This window comes from Prionailurus bengalensis, chromosome B2 (assembly GCF_016509475.1).
Source record: "Prionailurus bengalensis isolate Pbe53 chromosome B2, Fcat_Pben_1.1_paternal_pri, whole genome shotgun sequence".
NCBI lineage: Eukaryota > Metazoa > Chordata > Mammalia > Carnivora > Felidae > Prionailurus > Prionailurus bengalensis.
The window spans coordinates 139,805,812-139,824,243 of record NC_057349.1 but is presented as its reverse complement, the minus strand read 5'-3'; the positions used below and the strand labels follow the sequence as shown (position 1 = coordinate 139,824,243).

Below are 18,432 nucleotides of genomic sequence, written 5' to 3'. Positions count from 1 at the left end.
CGAAAGGGGGAAGACGCGGCAAAGCAACGGGAATCCCTCCGCTGTGTGCGAGGCTTCAGGGAAGAAATGGGTCGTCCCACGGTCCTGGCAGGAACACACGCGCTCCAAGGAAGAGCCAAGAATGAGCCGGAAGTGCAGTGAGGAATGAGCAGGTAACGTAAAGACCCCAGCTCAGGGGAGTGACCCCGAGCCTCCTCTCCACCCAGATGTCTGCGAGGAGGGCCCCCCAGTCTGCTGGGCCCTTTAAACAGAATCATTTCTCTTTTATTTTCACGTAAATCTTGGTGCCAAAGTTCAATCAACCACACAGCCGGTACTGGCCTTCCAAAGAGCCCATGGTGAGTTCGAGCCCCGCGTCGGGCTCTGTGCTGACAGCTCAGAGCCTGGAGCCTGCTTCAGATTCTGTCTCCCTCTCTCTCTGCCTCCTCCCCGGCTCACGCTCACGCGCTCTCTCTGTCTCTCCCTCTCAAATATAAACATTTAAAAAATTGCATCTTGAGGGGCGCCTGGTGGCTCAGTCAGTTAAACAGCCAACTTCGGCTCAGGTCACGATCTCACAGTTCATGAGTTCGAGCCCCGCGTCACGCTCTGTGCTCAGAGCTCAGCCTGGAGCCTGCTTCTGACTCTGTGTCTCCCTCTCTCTCTGCCCCTACCCTGCTCATGCTCTGTCTCAAAAATAAACATTAAAAGAAATGCATCTTGATTTATCAAAACGCCTCATTTCATGTTTAAAACAACCAAATCTTATGATTCATTGCTGAAGAGATTCCAGCACTGTTCAGCCATGCCCTAAAAGCCAAATGACAGATAGTAAAAGCCAAATAGAACACTGTAGCCAAAAGGCGGCTTTTCTCTCTTCCGGGATGTGAGCATCATTAAGGAGCCCTAGGAAGTACAAGGAAACCACTCCAAGTTGTGTGCACCCCCTTTCCAGGGCACCTCAACCCTGGCCACGCATGAGCTTCGTTTCGGGAGCTTTAAGGAACACCCATGGCTAGATCAACTGGTTCACAATCCACACATGAAGCCCCTTGTAGGAGTATTGTCTTGATTTTTTTTTTTTAATGTTAATGTTTGTTTATTTTTGAGAAAGAGACAGAGCACGAGTGAGGGAGAGGCAGAGAGAGAGAGGGAGACACAGAATCTGAAAAGCTCCAGGCTCTGAGCCGTCGGCAGAGAGCCTGACGCGGGGCTCGAACCCATGAACCGGGAGACCATGGCCTGAGCTGAAGTCGGCCACTTAACCGACTGAGCCACCCAGGAGCCAGAGTATTTTCTAAAAGCTTCCCAAGTGTGGCTAACATGTGAGCCGCGTGAGAACTACTGGTCTGCCTATCAGAATCGCGAGCAATCTCCAACTGGGCTTCCTGGGGGCAGTGCTGCCTTCAGCCTCACACGCTGTCCCCAGGGTCTGGAGTGAAGGACAGCCATATAAAAAATTTATACACTGAGCTCCTGAGACCGAGGAAGTAGCCAGAATCACACCCATGACCCTGGTATTCCGTCCGGGTCAGGCCCTCGACGAACTGAGCTAAATAACCCCAGATGATAATGATACGGAGACTCCCAAAACTCACTCATTTGAAATCTCTGCTACTGCTATTTGCGCCGCAAGCCCAGACAATGTCATTTTGCAATTCTGACAAGTCACAGCTTCCAGGGCTATGGAGTCTATATTAAGTTCACATACACCGCATAAAATCTGACAAAACGCACCATAAGTTAATGGCAGCTGGTGAGCTTACAGCTTCACGTTGCCGGGATGTCAGAATCACACCTAACGATGCAGTGTTAAAATAACGAGGTTTTAAAAATAAAGTATCCTTGCCATTTCAGAAAATCAGAATCCGCTTTAAGAACGCTTCTGGGAAGATGAACTTGCAAAAGCGAGTGTTAGTGGAGATCCTGAGAGAAATGAACATCTTAAGGTACCATCAACGAAATGCTGGAGCGCTTACAAAGTCCCCTTCCTCATGCACAGCACTTTCACCACCGTCTCAGGCTGGGGGGTGGGGGTGGGGGTGGGGGTGTGGGGACGGGGCGGGGGGATCACTTGGGCTCAGGAGGCAGGAACTGGAACAGAAAGAAGATGGACACCAACGGTGTTTTTACGTTGTATCTGGTTACGTTTCCGTGCCTCTATTCGTAGGGATGGGCATCAGCATTGAACAGTTAACGGTAGAATTTGGAGTGTATCTGGTGAGCAAGTTCTAGGAACGGGGACTACTTTGGATGGGCTGTTTTCACACCCAAAACGGTGACAGTGGCGAAAAGCACAGGCAACATTCAGAGGCCCAGGGTTCTTTCCTGGCTCCGCCCCCAGTCCTCGGCACAGTCCCGGCAACGCTCATTTCTGAGCAACTTCCCTAGATCCCTAACCCATCTGGTAACCCCTCAGATTGCCATCTGGGTCACGGAGTAAAGGGCACTCACATTTGCTGAGCACCTGCTATTCGCCAGGTAGACCCGGGCGGCAGGTGTTCTCCAGAATCTGCTGGCATTTAATCCTCTCCGTGAGGAGCCCGGAGGTGTGGGCGAGACCCTGACAGCGCAGGGCCACCCCATCTAGCTCTGCAGGGTGCCCACCCCTCCCGGGGATCTGGCATAGCAGGCGGCAAAGCAGATGTGCCCCTCTGCCCCTGCCCATGTGGTCACGGCGTCCTGGCCCCGACAGCATCCAAACACACTCCTGGTGTGCTTGGGATGCGGCCACCGGCCCCTGGGGGCCACCTCTGCTCGGAGAAGCAGCGTCGTTTCCACACACACGACAGCCACATCTTTTAGAAGGCTTCTCTGGACCACCGTCCCAACTCCACCCTGGGAACGCTGCTTTAAAAACGACAGGCGTTCACCAGGCAGGGCTGTGGGTGCGTGAAGATCCCGTAGCCCGACAGTGCGTGCCCGTGCAGGGTCACGAACACCCCGCCTTCGGAGGCACAGCTGAGTTTTCCCTGAAACTATGCTGTATGGAAAAGCAGGGATGCTGACCAGAACGAAATTTTTTTCGGGACCTGAGCTTACACTAAGGCTGATCCCTGCTTGAAAACGATTTGATCTTATTTATAGATGAAGACCATCTCACGGAGGACTCTGGCATGAAGCGCCTAAGCGTTCTGGGGAGACCCACACACACATCCCAAACAAACAGAAAACGAACTTGACTGTGGTAATTATTTCACAATGTTTACGTATAGCAAATCATCAAGCTGTATGCTTTGAAGATACAGTTTTCTCAATTATATCTCAATAAAATTGGGGGAAAAAGAGATCTGAACAGTTTTGGGGTTTCGTTTTGTTAGGTTTGGGTCTGCTGTCTTAAATGTATGGATAAGGACCCTTTGCTTCCCTACACTAGGGCTGCAATGGGTCGTTCTTCCGGGAGCCCCATTCTCTCAGGAGCGGCCGCAGAACAAGGGGGGATCACGCCCCACGCCCCAGATGCTCCCCGGAGCGCCTCCTTCTCAAAGCGGTTCTGCGATGACCCTTCCAACCCGGACACGGTGCAGTACTTTTTCGGCAGAAAGGTGTCGGGCCGGCTTCCTCCCGGCTTTGGATGAATCAAATCTGATCCCCTGGGCCTGACACTTTGATGTTTACTTTGCTCTTATCTGGAGACCTGGCTCCCTGAGGCTTTTCAATTTCACCCTAGGATTTGGATCTTAAAAGGAAAAAAATCACAGTGGGATAAGCACATCGCAGCATCCAGAACTGTTTGGGAACGATGAGGGCGACTTCGCAGCTACTCCATGAGCAATCAGGAGGCCTGCACGCGGCAGGGGCCAAGCTTGGCCTGCTGGGCTCTCCTGGCTCCATCCACGGCCAAGACCCCTCACGCAGGGACTGCCAGGACTGCAGACTGCTCATCACAGGCACCTAGTTGTACTACTCGGGCCCCCAAATACTTTCAGCCTAAGAAAAAGGGCTGAAAAGTGCTGTATAATTTGGAGTAATATTTCACAGGGAAATATTAAAGGCAAGTGACCACATTTGCAGCGTGCACTTTCCATCCCCGGTTAAGGAACATAAGGACATTACCTTGGGGGGAAGATCTGTAACGGACTTAGCGGCACGCAGACCTCAAAGGAAAGATCCCTCGTACTGTCTAACTGGTCCTGTGACGACACATGGTGGGTCTGGCAGATCCCTAGCTGCCACCGCGTCCTCTCCCTGCACTGCACAGAACAGCTGAGACCCAGCCATCGCCGTGGACCGGATCTGGTCTGGATGACGGGCACAGGGTTTCTCTATGCCAGCATACTAAGCAGAAGAATTAGGTTCCTACTACTTCTATTGCCCTTCAAAAAGAATGTTGGAAAAAATAAAAAGACAAGCTTCAGACTCTGGGCAAATGGCCAGTTATCAAGGGTAGCCTCTCCCTGGGAAAGTGTGGTCAGCATGGTGTGTGTTCTCATGCTGTGCACGGAAAACCTCCCGCTCGTCCTTCTGGAAGCTTCAGCGGGTCTGCACGACTCAGTGATCCGAGTGCAACTATGGTGTCGGCTGTCACATCCTAGCTAATTCGTTGTCAGAAAAGTTCCCCTTAGTTTAAAAAAAAAAAAAAAAAGGAATAGCTAAAAATTGTACAAAGGACTTCTCAATTTACTCTGCACTTCGTTAAGGTCCCTAACTTACAGAAAGATCTAATAACTCCCCCAAATGGTCTCGGCAGCGGGAATCCAGAAGCAAAGGGATAAATGGCTTCCCCGGAAGGCGAACTGGCTGAGACCGGCTTCACCCCACAGGGAGCAAGGGTGAGCCCAAGGCCGGCAGGAGCAGCCGCAGACACCCTCCAGCGCCCCCTCACGGCCAGGTCAGACTACGGGGTGGGAGCTAAGATGCATTCAAGGTGATCAAATTTCCATATGGGGGGGGGCCTCTCTTCTTAGTGATACAATCCTTAAACAGAAAACTCTAGGGGCACCTGGGTGGCTCAGTCCGTTAAGCATCCGACTTCTGACTTCGGCTCAGGTCATGACCTCACGGGTCGTGAGTTCGAGTCCCGTGACAGGCTCTGTGCAGACAGCTCAGAGCCTGGGGCCTGCTTCAGGTTCTGTGTCTCCCTCTCTCTCTCTGCCCCTCCGTCGCTCATGCGCATGTGCTCTCACTCACACTTTCTCTCAGATGTTAAAAAAAAAAAAAAAAAACCTCTAGAAAAAAACAGCCTGAGATTTTTAGATTTATCAAAATGGTACAAAAAGGATGAGGGGGGCGCCTGGGTGGCGCAGTCAGTTAAGCGTCCGACTTCAGCCAGGTCGCGATCTCGCGGTCCGTGAGTTCGAGCCCCGCGTCGGGCTCTGGGCTGATGGCTCGGAGGCTGGAGCCTGTTTCAGATTCTGTGTCTCCCTCTCTCTCTGCCCCTCCCCCGTTCATGCTCTGTCTCTCTCTGTCCCCCCCCCCAAAAAAAAAAAAAACAAAAAAACAAAACAAAAAAAAACCCAAAAAGGATGAGGAATCACTCACACTCTGTTTTCTAGACCACAGGGTTCTCTTTCCAAAGGCAGAAGGAACGTAAACTATAAAATTCAACGTGAGCTTATGTCACAGGAGAGCCCTTACCTTACACGGAAAGGTAAAGATGAACCTAATAAACGAGGGCACAGAAATGCACCGAGGCAGCACACGACGATCACCAGTGACGGGACAGACGAGTGACTGCAGGTGGCCACGATTTAGTGCAAAGGGCAGAAAGCAGGCCTGCATTTTGGAAAGTAGCTCCTCATGGAGATTACTACGAACATACGTGCACCGATTTTCTAAAAATGGAATGATATATATCACAAATGCAGTGTTAACCAAGATATTTTTATCCTTTGGCTCATTTCAATTTTCCCTTTTACAGTGGTTTAATTTTTTAAGTATTTTTAATGAATGGACTCCTTTCCTGTCACTTTAAAAAACTGATCTGCGGTTGCAAAGGCTCGAAGGGTTCTGTTTCTATGGACACGGTGATGAACAGAAGACACAATCACTCCGCTTGCAGTGCCCCAAGGCTGGCTGGGCGCGCTCTGAGCGAGCAATGCGCGATGACTGGTGCCCAAAGAGTAGGTCCTGCGGAGACAGAACAGAGACCTGCCCGGGTCAGAGAGAACCCTGACCCCACGCGCTCACGGACAAACAAGTTCTCTGAACTACACCAAGTTTGGGGCCAGAGGGAGCGCGGAGCGTGCCAGCAACTGCAGGCCAGTACAGCGTGGCCAGACGGTCACGGCCAGGCAGGGGGCTGGACCTCAGGGGCGGGCAGGGTGACCTGCCGTGATACAGTGGCAATCCCTGCCACCTTATGGGGGATGGCAAGGTAGCGGTTGTGGTGGCACTGAAGACTGGGGAGCGTGCGCCCCCGCGGGGCAGCCCATCACCCCCGTGCCCCTTTGCATCACCGTGCTGTACGGGCAAAGCTCAGGCCAAGGGCCTCAGAGCACGTGCTGGACCAAGATTTCCAGAACAGTTACTCTGCTCAAGACTGGAGGCTTAAGCACACAGGCTCTGGAGATGCAACCCCGGCCAGGGCAGCTCCCAGCTGTGTGGCCGTGACTGATCCCCCCAGACTCAGGGTACTCACCTGGAAAGCAGGGACCATGTGTCATAGGGTCCTGGTGACCAGTCAATGAGGTAAAGCGTAAGAATACTTAGCACAGTACGAGGGATCGATAAAGGCCAGGGCTCAATAAAAGTGAACATCTGCACAGGGAGTTGAACTGGCCAAGTTTTGCTATTGTCAGGAGTACAGAAGAATACACGTCCTCTGAACCCCCTGAAGGAAGGGCCACAAAAACCAGACTTCATGACGGCAGCACCGTCTTGTGGAGCCTCCGCCAGACACGCTCTGCTCTAGGTGCTGAGGGTGCAGCCCTGAGCCCCCAACGTGAAAACCTGGACCTTCCTAGGGAGGAGGAGGAGGAGAAGGAGGAGGAGAAGGAGAAGGAGGAGGAGAAGGAGGAGGAGAAGGAGGAGGAGGAGGAGGAGGAGGAGGAGGAGGAGTCGGAGGAGGAGTCGGGGGAAGGGCAGAGAGAGGAGTGAGGATCACGGAGGAGGAAAGAGGGAGGCAGGGGACACACAGCATTTCCCACCTACGGAACGGCTCCAGGAAACCAAACAGGGCCACACAGACGGCCCGGCAGGGCTTGCAGCTTCCACAGCTGGTGGAGGAGAAGCCAAGTTTGTGCAAACATCCCAGGATGGGTGGCGGCACATCTGTGTGACACGTGCGTGCACCAAGAGTAGAAACCCAGTGCGGGCGGCACTCATGAGGGCAGAGCCCGCGGAGAGACTGGGGCTCCCAGGCAGTGGCTTCCAGGGGACAGAAGCCTGACCCAGGGACACTGCTGCCTGCTGCTCTGTTTCCTCATAACCAGAACGAGTACGATGTGCGGTCTCTGCCAAGGATGTCTCAAAGGCTAGGGCAGCACCCCTACACCACCGGGCACCCACTTCACATAAACTCCGGGGAGTGTCAATATCACCCATAAGCAGTTTACACACAATGGCTCATCCGATCTAATATATCCTGTGCCGGGCACTGCATTTTCGCTTTCCCGTTTTTCACCCAGAAAGCAAGCTGTGGCTTACAGCCGATGTACAGTTAAAACTGCTCATCAAGACAGATGCATGTGGGCCAGGACTTCTTGACTTCTGAATGCAAAAATACGGAGCCGGTGGGGGCGCCTGGGTGGCTCAGGCAGTTGGATGTCTGACTTCGGCTCACGTCATGATCTCGCGGTTCGTTGAGTTCGAGCCCCACATCTGGCTCTGTGCTGACAGCTCAGAGCCTGGAGCCTGCTTCAGATTCTGTCTGTCTGTCTGTCTGTCTCTCTCTCTACCCCATGCCTCCTCACATTCTGTCTCTGTCTCTCTCTCAAAAATAAACATTAAAAAAATTTTTTTAATTAAAAAGTTTTAATTAAATTTAATTAAAATTTAATTTTTTTAATTTTATTTAAAAAATAAAAGAGACTTCAATGACCCCATTCCAAACAGGTGAAGGAAGGGTGGATGGATCATCAGAACAAAGGTCAGCAAACTAAGGCCACTGGGCCAACCTAGCCCTCCAACCACTGCTGTAGATCAAGTTTTATTAGCACTCAGCCACGTTCATTCACCTGTACATCATCTATGGCTGCTTCTACCCTGAAATGCCTCAAATATTTACTATCTGACCCTTCACCGGGACAGTTTGCCAACTCCTGATATAGAGAGATGCACCCAGATCAAAAGATTCTTCTGAAATCAGCCTTAATTGAAACTCAACATACCCTATAAAACTTTATTCTGAAAATTTTTAGTGAGTAAAGTATAAATTTAAAAAATGACTTCGATGTTATTTTTGAACAGACTACGTGGCATCTTAATTCACATGCAACATAAACCCGCTTACATCCTATGCTTTCAACTGTGTTCCAAAACACAACAAAACACCTGCATGGTCGCCTGGCTCAGGTGCAGGGCTCTGAAAAAGGACTCAAATTCTCTTACTGGTTTTTGCTTTATTTTGTGTTGCTTTTAGATGGCTGAGAGGTTTTCCTGTTTGCCTTTCCTGTGACTTGGGGCATTTAGACCTGAATTTAAATTCTTTCTGTGACTGTATCATTTAACATTATTTCGGGGCGCCTGGGTGGCGCAGTCGGTTAAGCATCCGACTTCAGCCAGGTCACGATCTCGCAGTCCGTGAGTTCGAGCCCCGCGTCGGGCTCTGTGCTGACAGCTCAGAGCCTGGAGCCTGCTTCCGGTTCTGTGTCTCCCTCTCTCTCTGCCCCTCCCCCGTTCATGCTCTGTCTCTCTCTGTCCCAAAAATAAATAAACGTTGGAAAAAAAAAATTTTAACATTAGTTCTAAATATGTTTATCTGGTTAAAGAAGTCTCTAAACCAATGCCTTTCAGCAATTTTTTTTTTTTTGGAAAATACATACTTAACGAGGACTTGTTTCCTACCAATACTGCCCTCACCCACATTCCCACCCAGAAGTACTGATTTCTGGCTCAGTTCCACTTCTAGTCTCTTCCTTCAGTATTCTGTCACAGCCTACTTTCATTCTGGCAATCACATAAATTAGTTTAAACTTGTGTATTTACCCTAATTCTTCCTTCAGTGGTTAAGGTCTTCACCGAACATTCTAGTCGGTTTCTGTGTTTCCTGCCTGTTTTCCCAAACACAACATTTCCATTCGAGAGCTAGGTCTCTGACTTTATTCTTGGCAACTGATAATATATTATTGAAGCAGTTTTTGCAGGAAAGGTCTTTAAGTGTTACATATTCTGAGGCTTTCCTGAGTAGAGATTTTTTTTCTCTATCACTGGATTTGAAGGAAAAAAAAAATGCATCAGTATAAACGCCAATTGTAATCACAGTCTTGACTAACTAAAGCTTTGATAAATTCATCAGCTGCCAATTTTCCAGGCAAGTCAAGTCTACATGATAAATGAAAGAGGACAATGCAGCTGAATCCTGAGAGAGGGACATCGCACACATTCGGGGTTGACAGTTTAGGCTGGTGTCTGGCTTTGCCGGGGACAGTTCTTGCCCAGCAACCTAAGACCAGACTGCCCCCCAGCTGAGGCCTCTCCCCTCTTCTGGGGTTCCCTAAAAAAGTTATTTTCTTTCCGGTTGCCATCTACATGGGTTCCTGGTTGCCTAACCTAGAAGAAGAAGTAGGGTGGCACCTGGTTCCTAGCTGCCGACCAGGCCCTCAGCTGTGCGAGCGGTTCTAAGGGGCTCAGAAAACTGTAACGTGGTTGCACCCACTCCGGCACATTCCTTGAGCACCTTAGCTTCCGGACCGCCTTCGGGTTGCATCCCCAAGTTGTATCATCTGGTTGGCTTGCTCTATCTTCTTTTGGACCATTAGCCTCGGGTCTGCCTACTTGCAGAGTCCCGTGTCCACAAGGGTGTGGGGGAGTGGGGGGAGGGGTTGCAGGGGGCTTCACGGCAACACAGACCAACAGAGACGACGGTAAGTAGTCCCCCTAACGCTCTTTTACTTAGCACCCCTTGCAATTTACAAAACTCTCGCTCACGCATGGCTCCTCGTTAATTTCACCTCCTCGAAACTATCACTGAAGATACAGTCTTGTTCTTTTTAACAAATGAAGATATAGGGATTCGGGGGGGGGGGAGGCAATTTCCCGAAAGCCCACCCACCAGCAAGTGAGGGAGGCCGCAGCACGCGGGTCCCATGGCCGCTCCACTTCCCGCCTGGCCCAGCAATAGCAAATGAGGACACGAACATCGACTTTCTATCCCACCTTGGCACAGCAACAGATGAAATCCTTCTCGTGAATCTCATCTCTGAGATACCCCGCTCTCCAAATGTAAACTGCAAATATGCTATCTGGGATAGCCTTGGCCGTGGGGACAGAGTCCACGACAGGCGACAGCAATAACACTCAGCCACTGAGTGAAGGGCGCACCAAACAGCCAGCGTGCTTGCTGCTGCCCTGGAACATTCTCTCTTTCTGGGACAGGCAGAAGGGAGTACGTGCGCTGGCTTGGCAGAACGAAGGGGGCTACTGCCTACGAGAATTTGATACAGACAAATTGTGAATTCTTTTTTTTTTTTTTAATTTTTTTTTCAACGTTTTTATTTATTTTTGGGACAGAGAGAGACAGAGCATGAACGGGGGAGGGGCAGAGAGAGAGGGAGACACAGAATCGGAAACAGGCTCCAGGCTCTGAGCCATCAGCCCAGAGCCCGACGCGGGGCTCGAACTCACGGACCGCGAGATCGTGACCTGGCTGAAGTCGGACGCTTAACCGACTGCGCCACCCAGGCGCCCCGACAAATTGTGAATTCTTAAAAAGCTTTCTGGTGCACTAAAACTTCACCAACTACGATCTCTTACTGCACAGCAAACCAGGCAGCTGCCTGGACTGAGTGGCATCGCACGACCCCCACCATAGCTTCAGGAGGGAAGCAGCCAGCTCTTGTCACGCGCTCCAGCGGCTGGTGCCTTTGTGACCCTTTAACAGCGACACTGACCTCTACTGACTGCTATTTCAGCAGGTTGCATGGGTCAAGGATGACCCTTAGTCACTTATGAAGAATGGTGTGGGGGGTAGGGAGGGAGGGTCCAGGCATCATGACTTACCTGAAACCCACCACATAAATCCCTTTTGTGCTTACGAAGGCCTGGATTTTCAGTTCTAATACTTGGCTGAAAATAATACTTGGAATCTGGTTTCTAAAACAAGTGTAGCTTTTGGAAGAAAAATCGTAAAAACATAAAAGGTAAATTACCTGTTAATACGCTGATCACCTTTCTCAGGCATGGATATTGCCAAATGCTACGTGCCCTGAGCACAGACACAACCCACTTGCCACCCCCCCCCTTTTTTTTTTGCTAGACGTAATAAGCAGTCTTATAATCAAGTCTGTCACATTACTCTGGATTGTATCTTATTGACAGGGCCTCAAATGAATCATCTCATATGGAACACTGTCTGCCTCACGCATTTATCTGAGACCTTACCATCAACCAATCTCTAAAATCGAACACCGAATAAATAATAGAAATGAGGTAATAAAATTCAAACTAGAACAATTATTTTTGATAAACAGTTTGGCAAATTTTAATTTTTTTTTAATGTTTATTTATCTCTGAGAGAGAGAGAGAGAGAGAGAGAGGGAGAGAGAGGGAGGGAGAGAGAGAGGGAGGGAGGAAGGGAATGTGTGCAAGCCAGAGTGTGAGCAGGGGAGGGACAGAGAGAGGGAGACACAGAATCCAAAGCAGGCTCCAGGCTCCGAGCTGTCAGCACAGAGCCAGACACGGGGCTTGAACCCACAAACTGCAAGATCGTGACCTGAGCCCAACCAACTGAGCCACCAGGTGCCCTGACAGTTCTGCAATTTGATCAAACTTCTAGAAAATGCAAGTCAATCAATCCTAAGTAACCAGAGCCCTGTCCCCCTGGGCGAGACGCCAAGCTGATGGCCTAAGGAAACGTACACGGACAGGCAGGAGCCCAAGCAAAACCAGAAGATGCCAGAGATAACGTGACCGTGACAGAATATAAATTGAAACCTTTTTTTTTTTAAAGCCTCAGACATAGAAAATTGATTTTAAATCTCACCTGAGATTACTGGTTTGATAATCATCTCTCCATTTTGGAAACTAATCCATAAAATCATGTGTTCAAGATCTCGCCAGGCAACTCAGAGGTGAGCGCGGACAGCCTGTCCCACCCTGGGGCCTGGAACAGCAGGCTGATGCCAGTCTTCTCATCTGACCATCCCTTGTGTCAGAGCAGAATGAACCGTGAAGGTACTGGATTCTAGAAAATCCCAAACCCAACTCGAGGTAGCAAGGCGGCAGGAATCGAGTGACACCACGCTTGTGGTTTCCGAGCGGTTGGCGCTGGAACCCCCAGCCGCTGCAAATGCCAGGCCAGGACCTTCTAAGCTACTGCACATCTAAGAGCTTCCTCATCTGACATCTGTGTTCTGAAAACACAAGAGAACTTAGATGGCAGCAAAAAAAAAAAAAAAAAAAAAAAATCAGCATGAAGGAAGGTGAGTCATGGAGGAGGAGGGATGCATTCATTGGAGGCTGAATAAACAAAAAAGGGAGAAGGAGGCGTGACAACAAACAGAAGAAAGGAGAGGACAAAAGACAGGTCGGGGGCGCCTTGAAAACCACGCCTTCGGTTTTCTCCTGTCTCCCACATTAGTGACGAATATATTTTTTGTTGCCTGGTCCTTCGTGTTATTATCAAGAATAGCAGGAGACTGATCTGCGAAATGAATAATCCAAGCTTTCCTCTGGGCAGTTAGAGGCCGGTATTTGAGGGGGTGAAGTGTTCCCAGCAGGGTCCCCCAAAACCTCTCCCCCCTCAGTGCCTCGCCCCTACCACAGTGGGACTAAATCATCTCTGAGCTGACACTACAGAGGAAATTGCAAAATGACTCACAACTTCTCAGAACTTTTCCAACAAGCAAAAGCAGCTACCGTGTGGGGCTGGGACATTATCAAAAGGTGAGAATCTGCTGTGAGTAACAAAGGCGCGAAAAGAAAGCACAGAGACTCAGACACATTTGCGTTCGTGCAGCACAAGCGACGTCCTCACCGGACTACAGCGTCTCACACACAAGAAACGTAACGAAGGCCTAACAGGACGTCTCAGGCCTCTCACCAATGACTGACATGTGGGAATACCTTTCTGGAGGAGATCCCAACAAACGATTAAACAAGTAGGTGACGTTATGCCACCCCCCATTCTTGGTAAATACTGAAGGTAAGACAGGTGAGCCTCGTGGTGCCCCAAGAATGGGCAGCCAAAATTAGATAACTGTGGCTCTTATTCCTTCCAAAGACAAGGAAAGCGGTGAGCAGCATGCCTTCGCAGGCTGGCTGACGTGATGGGGTCAAGGTGAAGTTCCTTCGGTGCCCTTGGGGAAACCACGGGATCCTCTGCTGTCTGATCATGCCCTGAACTAGGCATGTAACCACCCCTCTGTTCTCACAAACAGCTGTTGATTTTTTACTAAAACGAGTTCCACAAAATGTTGGGGTGGGGGTCAAGATCTAAATTTATGCCTCCCCCCACACACAAAAAAAATCACATTTTTTCACTAATTACAAAAAAACGAACTCCTGAAATGTTAGAACACCAGCACATAATGTTGCGATTGGTATTCACCACTGTAGGGATGTCTAACCAGCACATTCAATACCCTCCTTGGTCTCAGCCTCACAGTTTTTGCACCTGGGGTGGGGTTGTTATTATGTAATGTTCCTCAAGGTCTCTCAGCACAGAGATAACAGGCATTAATATTGCCAAGCCTACCTCACCAACCAGACCTGAAGATAAAGACAGAGTTCAAAATGCCACTTGACTAAAGAAACACAGTGCTTTTCATTCTGTAACTACCTGATAATTAAGTCTGTAATGTTAATGATGTTGGGTCAAGACAGAAGCTAGATTACTCAGAGGCTCACCAAAGTCAGAATCATGAACCTAGAGCCCACAGAGTCCTAAGGGGGGAAATCTGTGGACGAGAGTCGTAAGATGAGCCAACTCCCCAGAAGTGCACACGGGTGGCTTCTCAAGGACATGAGCGATTTCCTGAGGGTCCATCACTTCTGTCAGCTGCTCAATGATCCGCCCCAAGTAATTTTTCTCAACCAGGTTAAGAGAGGAAAAACGTAGAGTGGACGTGGGAATAAAGCCCCTAACCATCCTCAACGTTACTTTCTGTTACTTTAAACCTCCAGACATCTTACAGGTTTTAACTTGAGTAACTGCGAAAAGGACAATATGATTAACCAGTGTTAATTCTAACTGGGTTCTTCCAGAATCTAATTTTCTTTTAAGCATCTCTCTGTGTTGATGAGGAGAAAAGGCTGTATCAAGCAAAAGACTGCTTCAGATCAGGCGCTGAGGCAGAAAGACAGACAGAGCCAGGATGGGCCTCCACAGCTGGTAGACCTACCCGCCAGTACACAGATGTAAGAAGTCTGATGACCCCTCCAAGGAAAAAGGATTGCCACGTGAGACTTGGGGCCAATCCCACGTGCTCTTCTTCTGAGACCAGCCAAGTCCAGAGGGCCTCCCCTGAGAACATGCAGGAGTCTGCAAATGGTATTGACTGAAAGTAGGGTTTGGCCTGAGACTCTCTGCTCAGACTCCCTGCTTTCTTCTCCTCCAAAATGGGGGATAAAGGGCGCCTGGGTGGCTCAGCAGTCAAGCGTCTGATTCTTGATTTTGGCTCAGGTCATGATCTCACAGTTCGTGAGTTTGAGCCCCGCATCAGGGTCTGTGCTGACAATGTGGAGCCTGCTGGGGATTCTCTCTCTCCCTCTCTCTCTCTGCCCCTACCCTGCGTGCTTGCTCACTCTCTCAAAACAAATAAAGAAACTTAAAAAGGGGGGAGATTATTCTGAAATTATTCTGTCTCCAATCCAGGAAGCCTAGAAAGAAAAGAAAGATGGAGAAACGGACGGCTGAACACCATGGAGGCAGAGGATGAAGGCAAAGGAACGGGACAGACTGTCCTCCGTGACCATATCCAAGAGCGTATGACCCGCTCTGCAACCACCATGGGCCACAGGGAACCTGCCACCCACCGCAGTCCTGGCAGGCCAGGCCCAAGGGGAGGTTCCCAGGAGCACGGCTGCGGGTCCCTTTCCGCCACCCAAGATACAGGGAGCAGGCTGGCTGCTCTTTGGACACGGGCCTTTGCTTGCCTCGGAAAAGTCGAACACAGCCTCTTACGGTCTCCTCTCGGAGAGGATGGGGGCAAACTCCCAGCCCCCGCCGTTTAAGGAGAGGAAGGGCAGGGAGAGGTCTGCACCAGAAACCAACGTGGCGAGCCAGGGTCATGTCTGGAGCACGCAAGCCCACGAGGGGGCCTGCGGCTCTGGGGAGTCTCGAGGCACCTTCCTGTGAGTCACGGACCCGGCAGCGTGAGGAAGGGGTGTAATTATCGCTTCAGCACTGGGGCTGCTTCCGCCGCCAGTTCATTCCAGAGCCACTTCTACCCGACCAGCCCACCCGTCCGCGGGCTGATTCGCACTGCGGCGTGGGCATGGCCTCCTAGCAACTTCCTCCTTCTTCCTCCCTCCCTGTGCGACTCCCAGGGTGACTCCCCGGGACCACGCTTTCTTGCTCCCGTAAGACCGGGACGAAAGGTGAAGTCTGGAGGAGAATGAGGAAGCAGGGGCCAGAGAGAGGCAGGAAGGAAAGGGCTGGGGGTGGGAGGTGGTAAACAGGAAGAGGAAGGAAGGAAGGGTCTGGAAGTGAAACCAGTCACATTAATGAGAAGGGAAGGGGAAGACAGGGACTAAACAGCCTCACTGGAGTCAGGTGCCGTTGTGCCCACAGCACAGATGCCGGGACAGAAGAGCAAGAGGGGCGTGGCCAGCCCCAGGCCAACCTCCAGAGAGAGCTAACATCCTACAGCCTGGCTTCCAGACCAGCTTCCTGGGTTCCACACGGCCTGCTGCCTGCACGAACGTACTCTAGGCCAACACGGGGCACGCAAGTATGGCTCCCTGTGGCCCCCACACCCCGGCCAAGCCTCACCCGACAGGCAGCCTCGGCCCCTGAGCTTCCAGAGTCTCCCCGGCAAAGGCCCAGACAGCCGAGGGCTCATTGGACGCCACCATGTTGTTGGCTCCAGTGAGCCCACCGCTCTGCCAATGGCAACGGCCGCCTTCCCACTTCCCAGTTTGCTGGCTGGTGCCCAGCGACACACTGGCCCAGCACAAACCCCTTTAGGACCCACCCACCGCCTCCCCCGGCCGTGATGGCAGCGTGGCAGCTTGTGGCAGAGAGTGGAGAGAAGTCAACACCAGCAAGATTTCTCCCCACTGCCTACTTGTTGACCCCACTGTTTGTCCTGTGACCCCCTGGACGAGCTCTCCCGGCCCCAACTGCCTGCCATGAAGCCACTGGGTCAGAGGGTTCACTTCTGGTTCTCGATGCCACCCCACTTCCGGCTGCCGGCCTCCCACTGTCAGCCTCCCTGCACCCTGAGTTGGGACTGGATTTTCTTTCTCTCTTCCTCTCCCTCTCTCCCTCTCGCCCCTCTCTCTCTCTCTCGCATCCAACACCGAGGGTGACATCTCTAACGGCTGAATAGGGCACATAAGTGATCCCTGGCAACAAAGACGACAGGGCTCTTGTGTGTTTCATGCGGCAGGGATGTCCCTTCCCGCCACACCCAGGGAAAGAGTTGGCATCTTCATGACGTATCAGCCCTAATGATCAGAACAGACCAAGAGCAGGGTGCTAATACCCTGGAGCTAGAAAGATAGTCAACAAAAAAAAGCCAATGGGCGCTAGAGAGATCAAATGGCCTTTTAGTCTCCCAAGAAAACTAAGCGTAGTTGCTTCCGACAAATCCACCAAGTTGCCACCAAGTCCCCACCAAACGGATGTATGGTGTCAGAAACGCAGAACAGTGTGTTTGAGAGCTGGGCAGAAAACTCAGCTCAACTTGACCCTTTTTAGCCTGTACCCTTGGCACCTCTCTATGCCCTGAAGAGACACCTCTCCTCCAAAAGGCCCAAGTGTGTAAGACCTCCTGGACGGGCCGTGCCTCGGGCTTCACTTAGCCTCGCGGTATTCACGGCCCACTCCCGCTGAAGAGAAAGGCAGACCTAACATATACTATTTTGTTTAATCATTTGAAGCCTAGCACTCTGAGTAAGAAACACCAGCTCAAAGGTGGGCGGGCTTCATCTTTGTGCAAGTGACAGACAGCTAAGAGGACCCAGCTGCCAAGCCCTTGGTTTCCAATTCTTTTCTATCTCCTAGCACAGCTCAACGGGATGTGACCACCCGACACTCGCTTCGGGAAGTCCGGGTAGCAGCTGAGATGGGCAAGTGGCGTGTTAGGTGCACAGAATGAGAGAGCATTCCGAACCCCGTACGTGCCTGAGATGCGGCAGGAAGGACCCCTTAGCCTAACAATCTCTCACCCGTGTGCCCGTGATGGTGCAGAATCCACTCAACAACACAGGGCTGGTGGCATTGTTATTTTTGCCCACAAGTGAGGACACAGAGGCAGAGAACGGTTGGGTCCCTTGCCCCGGGTCATGCAGCGGTACAGCCTGGTGGACCGGAATGTAGAGTCAGGTTTCCAACCATCGGGTCTGGCACCACTGCCTGCCTGGATTTATTCTCTGTGCAAGATGATCGCCTCCCCACTGGAGACCGTCAGACCCCAAGTCATTTTCGGGCACGATGGGCTTGCTTGGCAGATGCTATCGTTCTGTTCATTCACACGGGGATTATGTCAGGTAACGTGCATTTAGAAAGAGGTACGTTTAGTTCTTTAAAAAAGGTGATGATCATCCTAATCCACTGAATAGCCACCATGTAGAAAGACCACAACTTATAAATAAATTATACTTTAATCTCACTTTTTAACTAAAACATCTCTTGAAATAATGCAAGAGACTCAAAGGAAAGTAAGAAAGATGTACAACTTGAGAGTGCTAGAAAACAAATCATGTGTTGTCCAATAACGTTTTCCGTTAGCCTCTCAGATAGGCAAGCTCCGAAAAGGAATTCATGCAAAAAACTCAAAAGGTTAAGCTAAGTGGGTGAGCAGGCCTTAAATATTAAATGCAAATTATGTTCCTGCTGCGTTGTGAAACCTAACCATTAGTGCATGTCCCTTTTTTCCCACCTTGCACAGATAAAAGGACACAATAGACCTTGAGCATTATTAAATTGCAAAGAGGACAACACAGTCGTCACGCTGTGTATCTGCAGATTCCCAAATGCTCTCTGTTCTATCAACACAACGCCTACAAACTGCAAAAATAATCACTTCCAAAGCTGCACTAGGTGATTACATAAAATTCTTCTAAAAGGACGGGGGGAAAAATATATTTAATCAGGAATAACTAAAGTCAAAACTCCGCTTACCTCACAGAAAATGGTTTCAGTTTTGTGGATTTTCTTTTACAGCGTGAAGTCCAATACGAGCAGTG

General features: G+C 50.5%; 1 protein-coding gene across 6 annotated transcripts in view; it reads right to left on the bottom strand.

Annotated features, from left to right (window-relative positions):
* The window catches only part of TIAM2 (TIAM Rac1 associated GEF 2), a 189,244-nt gene that overhangs the window by 17,699 nt on the left and 153,113 nt on the right, over positions 1 to 18,432 (bottom strand). The window contains exon 1 of one of the 6 annotated variants that reach the window (XM_043592647.1): positions 12,062 to 12,360. The exons of the other annotated variants lie outside the window; for them this stretch is intronic. The gene's annotated coding sequence lies outside the window, so the exon portion shown is untranslated. Of the gene's footprint in view, positions 1 to 12,061; positions 12,361 to 18,432 lie in introns of those variants that run through there. 6 annotated transcript variants of the gene reach the window in all.